This window comes from Plectropomus leopardus, chromosome 15 (assembly GCF_026936395.1).
Source record: "Plectropomus leopardus strain MGB_pleo_1.0 chromosome 15, ASM2693639v1, whole genome shotgun sequence".
In the NCBI taxonomy this organism is placed as follows: domain Eukaryota; kingdom Metazoa; phylum Chordata; class Actinopteri; order Perciformes; family Serranidae; genus Plectropomus; species Plectropomus leopardus.
Genome location: NC_142190.1, coordinates 21,804,060 through 21,814,978, shown reverse-complemented (window position 1 = coordinate 21,814,978; position 10,919 = coordinate 21,804,060). Strand labels below are relative to the sequence as shown.

Sequence of the window (10,919 nt, the reverse complement as noted above, 5' to 3'; positions counted from 1 at the left end):
GTAAAGCACAGCAGCAACAGCAGTTCCAGTATTCACATACTGAGAAATGGCATGGTCATGGTATGTGCATCCTGACTTCCAGCTGGTCAACTGGCTGCTACATTTGAAGTGTGTAGGCTCTCTGCCAATGCAACATACGGACACGAGGAAAGTGTAGTTACACTCAGCTGTCCTCAGAACTCTGTTGTCGCCTTGATTAAAAAGATGTGAGGGAATGTTTCAAGGTGGCTTTCTCCCATAATCATCTGCCCTCTTGTCTCTTCTCAATTACAGAACAAGATGATGGTTGATGTTTGCAGTGTTTGAGAAACCTTCAACACATGAGCATGGTGAGCAATGAAATTTCCTGAGACTGTCCTTTCCAGAAAATCAGCAGCTTTGCCTGCTTAAAACAACCTGTGTGTTTTTTCCTGACAAATGGCCTCTTGCAGTCATGCAAATATTGGTAGTTTTTTTAATATGTGGGACAAGGTGTAAAATGACAAATGATAAAAGAGAGGCTGGACAGTTTTGTCATGTAAACATTTGCAAGTATTGGCAATGCTTACAAACAAGCTAAATAGTTTAGGGGGCACCCAAACTAAATCCTACCTAGGGTCCCCAAAAATGTAGGACTAGCCCTGCTGCAGACTACCGTTTAAGATCAACAAGCAACAAAACCAGGCATTTCTTAGCAAAACATTTGCGGCATTCCTAGCTGTCAAAACATGACCTCTTTCTAGCCCTAAGTGTTTTTGTACCTAAACATTACCTCATTTAACACAACTATGTGGAAAATAAAGAAATGTAAATTTTCAACATGTAACTATTAACTAATAACCACTAAAAAGCAGATGTTACATATCCATTATGTGCAGAAATATACAATGCCAACATTTATTCTAGTGATTGTGTTGGCAATAAATGCAATTTTCAGGGGACAGGGTTGATTCCTAAATATATTCTTATCCAGTCTGACTTTGAGAACTCATCTGCATTCAGCCCAACATGACTGGCTATGTAGCCCCTTGTGGATCCACAAAGAAGCTTCTTTTTACATTACCAACTTCCAACCTCTGCTGAGACTCTGTGCTGTGCAGTTGTGTTTTGGTTTTGTAGTCCCTGGAAGCATCATGTGACAAGTCTTATTGTGACAGGAGCTTGCTGTTGCACCGCAGTCCCAAATGCACTCAGTGCTGCAATTCCACAAGGGCATGATCTAGCTGTCCCCCTCAATGAAGCACTAGGCTAACTGCGTACAACAGAATAAGTCTTAATGAACTGTGTAGCTGGAATGATTGTTGATCTGCTTCTCTCAGCTCTGTTTCTCTCTGTTCCTCTACGACTGTTAGTTGCTGCTTACGTTAGTTCTTGAACAGAAAAGCCTTTTCAGTTCAATGTACTTCACTTCTCATATACTCAAGATATGATTATAGCCTTACCTTGTCTGGCTCCGCTTTCCTCAGAAAGTCTCTGTCACTTTTATGCGAAACACACTTGCTTTATTACTTTAATTTATGTCATGGTCATGATTGGAGTATAATTAGTGGTTGCCAGTAACAACTGAACAATTAATCGAAATTTTAGCGAAATCACAGCCTGCTGCATCCTTCAAATTGCAGGAGGCGAGATATTTGTTAAAGGCAAAATATGCTTCAGAGTTTCATTTTAAATTAAATACTGACATGCTACAAAGATGTCCTGGCAGAAATACCATATTATACAGACTTAAGAAAATGCTGTTGTTTGGTAAAGACCTCTGCAAAAATCCCCCCATAATCATCCTTTTTTTTTTTTTCAATGAAATATGGAAAAATCATGTAATTTTTTAAAATTTCCTCTAATATCACTCATTATTTTGCAAATGCAATATCAGTCAAAATTATTCAAAATTGTTTGGCCCTACTGCCAATGACTATGGTCTCAGAGCAGCAAAGATTTTAGCCTTTTCCCGTGGTATCCCTGACATGTGCAAACCCTTTGCTCAGTTTATACACATTACTAAAATACAGACATAATAAGTCAGAAGCTGTAATGGGGAGGAACCCCCTTCCTCAAGCTTTGGTCATCAGTGAATCCCAACTCCTTTTATAAGCTGGTAGATGTGAAATACACATCACAGTTCCTGTTTCATGCTTTTGGCACAGACTGCGAATGTCAGCACTTTGTCATTAATGAGGATTCATGTATCTAATGCTGTTCGATAACAGGTAAACACTTGCTGATACAGTCTTTGCACATGGCAACTACTCATTATGCAGCTTAAAATTAGAGAAGTATTTCTCTGCTAGAAACATGGTCTTTTCTTAAAATTTGGCTGCCTATGCAGTAGAAAGATGCATGTACAGTTTTAATTAGTGCCACATGACTTGAAAAAACAGAGGAAAATAACTATGGCATTTGCTTTTGCTCAAGTGGTAGAAAATCTACATCTACCAGAATGCACTGCGCCACACCAGACCAATAAATGCTCCTGCTGATGTTGATTTACTGTAAGCTTGGCTGTCTTGACCCAGGAAACAATAACGCAGCCAACTGGTAACAAAAAAACAGTAAACTAAAATATGTCTAAAAACATTTGAGGCGAATAATAGACAATGCAGTAACAGAATCTTATTTCATATCTGATCAGTACTGCTTAGTTTTACTGTTTGATCTCAGTATTTTTAGCACCCATTTTTACAATATGGGCAACAGTATGGCACCCACTTCCTCTTCCTCTTCACAAATTCTCATATAACAGCCAAGTAGTGCACTTAAATATATTTCTGAAGACACTGAGTAGATAAATGGTTATTGTATTAACAGAATCTTGGTTTATGTTAGTTCAGTACTACCTATAGTTTTACAGTTTAATCAGTTTGGTCTAAGTTTGAGGGAAACGTGGTTCTCTCTTTGTCTGCTTCTGTCCTCTTTGTGTCCATGGTGACAGGCATGCAAAAATGTAGAAGTACAATTTGTATTTTGAACCAGCCAGCAGTTCAAGACAGACCTGTCATCCAGTATGTTTGAGAGATGAGCAGTGAGATCTGGGTGCTGGTAAGATGTAGGGAAGTTTTCATTTACACATACTACTGTTAGGATACAAAGCTTTTTGAAAATCTGGAGCGCATCCTTGTAATCACAGAGGTGAACATTTTGGAAAACAAAGAGGATCCAGTTGGGAGAAGCTGCTCTCTTGAGCTGTAAGAATGATTATGTCTTCATTGATTGCACTGTTTTAACTATATTGTTAGACGTTGAATGATCAGCACTCTCCCAGACAGGCTAGTTAGTTTTCCCTGAAATTGAAAACCAGTGCAGTGTTGGCCTTGTTTATGTTGTTATAAATCCACTAGGAGCCTCTGATCATTAGCAGATGTTAGTTGATGTTCGGTGTCACAATGAGTGATAGCGGCCCTCCCTTAGATCAGAGGTTGAGCTTTAATGCCTGGCTTTGTCTGTCACTTATGTGGAAACACAGTCACAGTTAGTAGTCTCTCAATACAATTTCAGTTCAATTTGCGTTATAGGCATAAATGTTTGTAAAACAATATTGCCAAAGCCTTAGATACAATTAAATGATGATATAAATAAATACTCTGTCTCTCTCTCTGTCTCTTTCTCTCTCTCTTTCTTTGTTTTTATATATTTAAGATGAAATATTGTTTTTTGGCCCAATCCCAGTTCTCTTCCTGCAATTCTACTCCTTAAATTACTTGCTCACATCTACCTCTTTATTCTCCAACTCAGATGTTCCGAAATGTTTTCTCATCGAGGAAACTTTTGATGGAGTCATTTGCCAAGATTTTGCTTGAAGAAAGAGGATTTTTGCTGTTAGGTAACATTTTGGACTGAAAAGTGTCTGCCTGACAGAGTTGAGGCAACAGTGAAAGAATATTATACCAAAGTGTAGTGAGTGAAATACAAGAGAGCCAGACAGAGACATAAACCAAGGGCTTTGATATGGTCCAACACACGCATCTCTTTTACTTGTTCAAAGACCCTTCTCTCTCCCACTTCACTTGATCCGCCCAATCTCCTCATCCTCTGTTTCCATTATTGTCAGTGCAGCATGGCAGACTGAGTTGGACTTGATCCACAAGCCATTCATTCTAATTAGATTCCTCAGTTTAACTGGTGAATGTTTTAAATGCAGTATGCGGTCTTTAAGCGATAGACAGAATTTAATCAGGGCGCCTAATTACAGACTTTTTTTTTTTTACACAGAGTGACATTTCAAGTCTTGTCACTTTTAATTAAGTTACATATGTTCTCCACCTTTCATGTGAGAGCATTTCTTTAGCCCCACCTTGCTATTCTTTCTGAAAAATCCACCTTTCCGTAGCTGCTTCCTGATCAGCTTAGAAACACCTGAATGCAAATCAAACCTGCTCACAGCTGCTGCAGGGTCCTCATATATCATGTTATCAGACTTTTATGGAGAGCTCGCAAAGCTGCTGTAGTGGCACTGTGACAAGAATGAAGTGAACTTCAGTTGTCTGTACATTGTAGGGTATACATTTATTTTTAATTTCTTAATAACTGGAAATGTTCTTACTCAAAAACCTTAAACTGTGCAGTGAAATAATTGCTGTCGTTCAGCCATTATTATCCATGGTGGGTCAGAAAACTTAATGCATGAAGTGTATATCACAGAGCTCACAAGAGCTCACTGAATTAGCCAGGGGGGAGAATAAGAGACTACTTTTGCTCAAGTGGTACACCTAATTATCTGTCATGTCAAGGAATATAATACTATTTTACCAAGAAAAAAAATATGGCTGAAATTTGACAACAGTATCTGTTGAATATCTTCAACTTTTGGGCAGAATGTAGCAATATTGAAAAGTTCAGGGGGTCACCAAGTACATTAGGATTCACTGTCTGAGCCCACTATGTCCACAGGAAATTTCCTGAAAATCTTGGGGTATTGTAGGGATTAAAGAACTATTCACATTAGACTAATATTACAAAGGGACCTCATGTGATTTAAATTTTACCCCCTTACATCTCTGTTCCATGCAGCACATTCGCATGGGATAATTGAATTCTGTATTTTACCCAAATATACTTTTTAATTGTCTATATGCATATATGCCACTGTACAACAATAATATTCAGGGTTGGAAACGAACTTTTTTGTCCATCTGCCACTGTGGCTGGTAGATTTTAAAATCTACGAGCCACTCAATAGATTGCCATTGTGTTTTTTGGCTGGTGAGTGAAGAAAATCCAGCAACCACTTGTATATTTTACCAGCATTTGGTTGGTGGCCGTTGCTAATTTCCAGCCCTGATAATAACACAAACCCAGATCACAGAGATTCAAATTTGCATTATCACATGACCTCTGTGTTTGGCGAAATATGGTTGGTAATTTGCGGTTGAATTTTTACTTAACCAATTATGGCCATGAAAAATTCATGCAGTATTAAGACCACATGTGACCTCTGCAATTTTTTTTACAAATTACCAGAGGTCCAAAGGTAATAGTAGTCCTGTGCAAATAGGGTTTATGTTTTCATTTGATTACTGTTTCTCCAAAGTGTGTTCATTTCAATTTTATGCCCATCATATTTTGATATTTCTTCTATATGTGAAAACAAATATTCTTGTGTCTAGACAGGCTTTAGGATTCATCCTCTAGAGACCATGAATACCCATAGCCATTCTGCCCACCTTTATTGATGTGTTTTTTCAGCACCAAAGCTTGAATGGACAAAAAGTTTGCAAAAAATTGACTGGTTTTGCATTAGGGCTACTGTATCTTTAACTAAACACGGTCAACCCCCCAAAAAATTGCTTTCAAGAAAGTAATATTCCAGGAGAATAGTTTGCCTGCTGAATTAATAGAAGGAATATGTATTTTTATTTTCTAAAGATTATAGCCAAGACTGAATGTCATTTCCAACACATTGACAGTGACACCATAACAAGATGCTTACGTGTGTCCTGCTTTATCTCTTTGTCTTTTTCTATGTTTATGTAAGCATGATTATGTCATGTATTCATATGTGTATGAAAATTCCCCTGAGGCCATCATATGTCGGTCATGGACAGCTCCAGAACTATTTCTGATTCATGCTATATGTAGTGTTCTTTACATTGTTCACATCATATATAGGACACAGTAACTGACTCATAAAATATTATTATCAGTAATAATGCTTATGAAAACAACAATGCCCTAATACTGTCCTGATATGTTCAAAGGCTTATTCGGCCATTCACAAAACATGTTTACAAGAAACAACATGTTTAGAAAACCAGTAATCAAATGCTGATGACTCAGGGACCTTTACAGTTTCATCACAATGTGTTATGAGAATATTTCAGCTCATCACTGAGATACGTCAACCTCAAGACCAACAGAAATCATGTTTACCTGCGAATCTGAGCAGAAATCTGAGGATAATCACTGAGTCTCAGTTACAGTGCTCTTACAGAATGTAATAGACCTGCATGAAAGACTGAGTTGGCTAACTGTAAGGCAGAGATTGACCAGCTTTGTGACATTTTGTCAGAAATGTACTGGAGACACAATCACCAGATATATTATATGAATGATTATTCTCTCAATTCGCTCAACACAATCATCAGAAACTATATGCAACACAAAGAAGGTTCATACTTGCGAAAAAAAAAGTATGAAACAGAAAACATCCCATGGCCCATGCACAGAGCCATGGTCAGGTGGAGCTCATTCCCAGTATGTATGTTAAAGAGAATATTACGTATCGGTTCGAAATGTTGTTGAAACAGTATCTCCAAACATTTTAGAAAAAAGTAAATTGTGTTTGTGGATGAAAGTAGAAATCCCCCTTGGAAGTTATGCTTTTTTAATACCCTCTTTTCTTAGAATTAAATGTGTGAAAGCACCAGATGGATAACTATGCAACTCAAGGTCAGTCAAACAAGGAGTTGTGTTTATGAAGAATTACTATATGTATATATGAAGATTGAAATAATCAAATATGCAATATGCTGCTGAATTCTTGTGGGTTTACAGTTGATTTATAATTTTGTGTGTTGGCTCAATATTTGTGAAAATAACTTTTTTGTTTCTTTTCTGTACTTAATGTTAAACCAAAAATCATTGTAAAAATAAACTAGTTGTTCATTAGCAGTAGCAGTTGGAAACAATATCAGCTGGATCATATATTTAAAAATCCTGAGCACTAGTTCACTTGGTAGCCATCATCATTTCAAACCTTGTGTAAAGTTTTTATGATATTCCTTTAGTGTATGATATGTCGGGACCATTTCACAGTAACCCATTTTTGTAGATACAGCACATTATACTACACAACTGTCCTTAAAAAAGGGACATTGATATCTAGCTAAATTAATTCTAAAATCAAGATTTTTTGCTATATATTTTCACTCAGTATCTTAAAAAACAAAAAAAACTGAGTGACCAAGTTGACCGAAGCTGTAAGGTGAGGTCACCAGCTCCTCAAAGGCACTGCAAACAGACACTATGCCAACATAAAGAGGGACATAGGGAAAATGAAAAGCATTTCCCACTGCATATTATGTACAACTTTTAAAATACTTAATGTCTTATGACATGAATATCAATATATTGCCTTTTTGGTATGGTAGTGGGGCTTTTAAAAAGTAAGTCAGTAAAAAACAATAAAATTGAATTTATAATAGAAAGGGGTGATTATATGGGACCCTTTATGAGGGTTCATAAAACCTGTTATTGTTCTCAGAAGATGGTTTGGCATGATTTTTATGAACCCCTGCTGTTTCGTTTGTGTTGCTGTCTGGACAGAATTTACGTTCTCCAAATAGCCAGATTGATGCAATCAACTTAAAAAATCCTGGCCCAAAGATAATGAATTCTCATATTTTTAAGCAATTTTCCAACAAATATTCACTTGTAACTCCCCCAAAAACAAACAAACAAACAAACAAACAACAAAAAAACAATTGCAAAGCTGTAGCTCAATATTTTCTGAGAGAAACATCCTCCAGAGTCAAATAAAGTATTGCATTTTAAATTTTCAGCAGCAGGTGTAACAAACAAGAGGCTGGCCAACCAGTCAGAAGTTGCGGGATTAGAACAGTTAAGGAAAGCGGAAAACCTTTAGAATAAATGGAGATGCTTTACAGTTTAACAGCTGACAGTCATTGTGAGCACATAGTACAGATGTGGTTCTGAAGACAATCCAGTAATACAATTTATTCAGTGCAATCGTAATTGGGTTTTACAACTTGGTGATCTAAAACCTCATGAGCATTATGAGCAATGTTTTGTAAAAGAAAACAGTTACATCTCACAAATTCCATCAATATTCTGCTTTGGCAAGTGCAGAAAGAGTTCTCATTGTCATTGTTTCAAGAATAACAATCTTGACAAAAACGCAAAGCAGAAAGGAGATGAGAGGCACTGGAGCGGATGCATAATGATGTATAGTTAATGAGTCCAATTTTTTATCTATTGCAATTCATCCTGTCATTTCACAGGACACGTTGTGCAGTTGGGGAACTGAAAGTCATCGTTAAATACTAATGGATACAAACCAAATGATGTACAGCTTCTGAGATTAATCACTGAGTAACCTTGCTTCAAAGCTTAATCTGGGATTAAGGTATGATGCCTGCTGCCAGTATGTGACAGCTATGCATGAGTTTCTCAGGCAATTTGAGGTTCTTAGACATTTTCTAACCACTGCAAGGAAAAAATACTCCTCAGAAGCTTGTATTTGAGAATTTGTGCACTATAAAAAGAAAGTATCAATTTATCCTAAAGGGAACCTTATATGCTTATATGCTTTATTTTCTTTCATATATTTAGTATAAATATATGCTTTATTTTCTTCCATATATTTAGTATAAATATATGAAAGAAAATAAAGCATGTAAGCATATAAGGTTCCCTTTAGGATAAATTGATACTTTCTTTCTGTTTTCAGAGTTTTTTTCTACTTTGATAACTTTACATGTTCCTCTGCTCCAGACATGATGCTACAAGTCTCTACATTATGAAACCTACACTGCTGCATGTAGCAACATGCCGAGACAAAAGATACATGTAATCGTGGTTGCTGATGTTTTGCATTTCTCCCCCAAATTTGGATCATATTCCTACTGGAACATGTCGTGAACATTTTGCTGTCAAAGCATTTATTTGTGATTTTTCACAGTTGAAGTAGCTGCAATACTAGCTTACAGTCATTCCCTCGGTTGTACTGAAGGTGACAAGACCGGATGTATAAATAAGTGTGGATACAGAGTTTAAGGCAGGGCCCTGTTAATTCCCATGAGAGTTGCTCAGTGGTGCATGAAGCCAAAATGGTTCAGTTGCATTACCCGGATGATCATCACTGCTTTTGCACTGTACGTCCCATGGAGCAGGCTACTTCAGGTTTAGCGCTTCATTAACTTAAACGGTGATAAAATGATTCAATTGTGCAGCTGGACTTTCCGAATGTTATTAGAACGAACTGATTAAATCCTGAACGTAGAGAGTCATGCAGGGATTTTGAAGCTGAAAATAGTGTTTGGTCTTTTTGGGCTGTAGGGCATCACAACTCAGATCAATCAGAGCAGACGGGGCTTTTTCAGGAGGGGGGCTCAAATAAACACATGCTACAATGGAGCGTTTCTGATAGAGGGTTAGTACAGGTGTTCCAGCACAGACAGTTTGATCAAAATAAAGTTTTTGTTTTTTTTTAACATTAAGTATGGAAAAATGTTCTTGTAGTAACTCAAAGTACAGATATTAGCATAATAAGTTCCCTTTATATCATGTGATGCTTTGTGTTTTAAAATATGCTATAATGCATTTTTGTATTTCATATAAAGAACTTTGAATAACACCATGTTTAAAGTTGGCATACAAATAAACCTTACTTTCCCCTTACTTCTTTTAATGCTGATTAGACCTCCTCCAGGGTTTGGGGTGTGTATAGAGTACACTTGATTGATTACTCCCTGATTCCCCTTTTTGTTTTGCTAGAGCAAGACAACTTGCACCTTTATTTTTCATGTATATGCAGTTTGGTGACTGCCCAGTGTCAGCTTGAATAGAGGTCTGATCAGCCAAAATAACTGAAAAACCACCAGAGTTGTATGCCTTTACATTCAGTACCCTGCATGAAGTGCTCTCAACATTATTTATGTCCTTAAACACAAAATGCTGTAAATTAATCTTTTGTAATAGAACACCAATTACTTTATTCTTGTTTTAAGTATACATGCTCAGTGGTGCATTATTATGGGATAAAATCACAAAGGGAGGTTATTTTCACAGATCAAAGCCATTTTTACAGCTGAACAAAATCAATTTGCAAACATAAACTGGCTACCACGCTGAAAGCACCTGAGAAATTGCTGTTTGTCCTTAAGGGCAAGACGTGAGGCTTCAGTGAATTAAAAAGCAAAAACACAATGTAAATCTCCACAGGGGATATTAAAAGACACTTAGAAGTCCTATTAATCTATTTCCACACCAGCTCAGGAATGAGTTTTGCAATGTAAAACAGCCATGCCCCCGGAGCTGCACACCTAAATGCACACTGTCCTTTCTACTTATTCTTCACCTCTAATTTCTGAGTGGAATAAATCTCCATAAACAACCTGTTGATGTTTGTACCTTTGCTCGAGTAATGGTTGATAACTTTTATTCTAAAATAAATGTGCAAAAATATTTAATTATTTGTATAAAAATGAAAATTGACAATAAAACAAGAAAATGAAGCACTAGAACACTGAATATGTGGCATGTGGGATTAATACTTAGCATAAAAATGAAGTCTTTGAATTTTTTTTGTTTTTATTTTGCATTTATGTCTAACGGTTTTTAAAACCGCCACTGATATTACATTCTGTCTCACTTTTGATCTCACATAAAATGATATAGGCTTTGGAGTCTTCCAGGAAAGAAAAACGAACCATGCTGGAACAGCTCTATGCCTTAGTGTTGTGCATTGTGTGGCTTGTGTAAAA

General features: G+C 36.7%; 1 long non-coding RNA gene across 1 annotated transcript in view; it reads left to right on the top strand.

Annotated features, from left to right (window-relative positions):
* Positions 1-275: 275 nt before the first annotated feature.
* LOC148187295 (uncharacterized) overlaps positions 276-10,919 on the top strand; it is an 89,615-nt gene continuing 78,971 nt past the window's right edge. Inside the window, exon 1 of the long non-coding RNA XR_015778842.1 lies at positions 276-329. This is a non-coding gene — a long non-coding RNA (uncharacterized LOC148187295). The remainder of the gene's footprint in view (positions 330-10,919) is intronic.